Below are 2821 nucleotides of genomic sequence, written 5' to 3'. Positions count from 1 at the left end.
TATGAATAAAATTTATACTCACTTTACTCTGCATTTCTTTCATACATCGTGCAGGTCTCCATTGTTAATTCCTTTATTATTAGTAGCCACCTTGAGTGTATCAAATGATCACTTAGTACATACAGGTTGCATGATTACTTGCTTGGGTATTATTAGAAATGGTAGATAATGGTGTATTTTGGATGTTATCATGTTGAGGATAAGCTTAATGGGATGGGACTAGCTTCCCATTATGATCCCATATAATGCAGCATGTATTGGTAGCTAATAAACGGCTATGGAGTATTGTGGTTGGTACTAAGAAGTGTCTTGGTTCTTTTGATGAACATAATGTAGAAGGCACATCTACAGACACTGACATGGTACGTTATCACAAGAAAGCATACCTCCTATGCAGGAGACAAACAAAGTGGGATGGAAGAGATGCGCAAGAACATGTATTGCTTACTTTGTCAATCAAGAGGAGTATCATTCCTCACATTCGATCATGTAGGAGTGCTAAACATGTTTGGGATACACTTACATCATTATACCATGTACATAATGAGACACATGTTGCTTACCTACACAAGCGATTAGAGTTAGAGCATATGAATGAGGGATTCTCATGGACAGTTTCCTTACAAAAATTAAGGATTTTAAGGAGCTGACCCAGCGTTGATGAAGTATATCCTGATAGTTTATTGGTGCCTACTGTCTTGAATACGTTGCTCTTCTCTTATTAAAGTTTTACTTCTACCATTAGACTCATGAGATGAAAGGCAATCCAAATGTCTTGAAGTTTGAGGAGTTGGTTTATGTGCTCTTGAAGCCATCTTTCGATCTTTCACATAAGGATTTATAATCAAGAGCTAAGTGAAACAGTTGGTTGTTTTTTACTCAACCAAGAAACAACTCCATTATTACATACACTAATGTATAACCCTTAGTGGACTTCCTTTCGTTGGCATCACTTGCAAAGTCAATTCACTAAAACCACATAAATTCAAGACCATGGAGTAATGTACTTTAATACCCTCTTTGCAAGTGTTCAATGAACTACTTTTGGAGCATGCTATGCTAAGACACTTTGCATATAGCAAACTGACTGCCAACTCTCAAGTCCATAAGAGACCCAACAAGCTGGCTATAAAGAGTATGGTGCAACACTTCCTTATCTTCATTAATTTCCAAATTATGATTGGCTTCTATGGGGGTAGAAAGCATCCATTTTGATTTTCTCCAAATTATGATTGGCTTCTATAGGGGTAGAAAGCATCCATTTTGATTTTCTCCAAAGTAGCTTCTGTGTACTTTCCTTGAGACAGGAACATAGTATCTTAGGATCTCCATATTTCAATCCCCAATATGTAATGCAAGGGACCTAGATTTTTCATGTTTAATTCTTTAAATAAGTAATTCTTAATCTTTTATGGTTATCACACATAAACAAGTCATCAACATAAAGAAGAAGGAAAGTGATGTGACCATCTTTTTGTTAAAAGTAAAGAGAATGGTTATAAGCAAATTTCACAAAGCTAAGTTTTGCAAAGTAAGATCCCATTCTTGCACACCAAGCCCTTGGGACTTGCTTCAAACCATATGATCTGTTCTTGAGCTTGCAAACCAAATGTTCTTGAGCTTGCAAACCAAATGTTCTGTTCTTGAGCTTGCAAACCAAATGTTCTTTACCTTTCACTTGGTTCCATGTAGACTTCTCCATCCAAGTACCCATTAAGAAAAGCATGCTTAACATCTAGTTGATAAGCATCCCAATGTTATATAAACCATATGATCTCTTCTTGAGCTTGCAAACCAAATGTTCTTTAACTTTCACTTGGTTGTATGCATAACTCTGCATCCAACTACCCATTAAGAAAAGCATGCTTAACATCTAGTTAATAAGCATCCCAATGTTATATAAGAATTAGCAATAGACAAAATTAACCTCGTATGGTTTTCACCTTTTCTACATAATCAATACCATGCTTTTGTGCATAGCCTTTGGTAACCAACCTGGCTTTGTACTTTAGCTTGTACGTCCATTTTTAGCCCCCAATCTTACAATAGCCCCAATGAAGATGTATTTCATGCTTTTGTAATCAACTTTCCACCTATCTTCCTTAGGAACATGGGCATAATAAGTGCAACCAAAAATTTAAACATAATGTATCAATTGGTTATTTTTGAAACAAAAGTTCATAAGGAGTTTTACATGTAATGGTACACCAATCGGCATTTGGTTCACAATATGACAAGCTATATGGGTAGCTTTAACTCAAAAGATGTATGGCACTTTCTTCTCTGCCATCATGGCTTTTGCACATTGAGCCTCTCACTAGCATTTTGCTAAGGTTGTTGAGGTGTTCTTAAGCAAGAGCATTTTCTTTTGATACCTTTTTCATGATAAAATTACTAGATATCATTAGGGACATACTCTCACCCATTATCACTTCTAACACACTTAACATGAGTATCAAATTGGTTTTCCTCCATACTGCAAATCATACTGCAAAATGACCAAGTGTATGTTTCATGAAGTAAACCCGAATATATCTTGAAAGTAAGCAATCATAGATGAAAGTGATGAAATAAGTGTAGCCACCAAATAATTTGGTTTTGGTTTCCCAAACATCACTATTCACAAGATCAAATACATGAGAAGCTCTATGTTAAACCTTTTAGAAAGGAAGCTATATAGCTTTGCCAAACAAAATGCTTCACAAACTTATACAAAGACTAAGCTGATGTAAACCTTATACAATATGCTTATTCTAAGCATCAAAAGTGGCTTATAATTCAAGCACCCAAACCTCTTATGCTAGAGATCTTCACTCTAGCA

Source organism: Cibotium barometz, chromosome 46 (assembly GCF_041138505.1).
Source record: "Cibotium barometz isolate CiBa-2024 chromosome 46, ASM4113850v1, whole genome shotgun sequence".
NCBI lineage: Eukaryota > Viridiplantae > Streptophyta > Polypodiopsida > Cyatheales > Cibotiaceae > Cibotium > Cibotium barometz.
The sequence above is the reverse complement of the archived record's forward strand: the minus strand, read 5'-3'. Positions refer to the sequence as shown.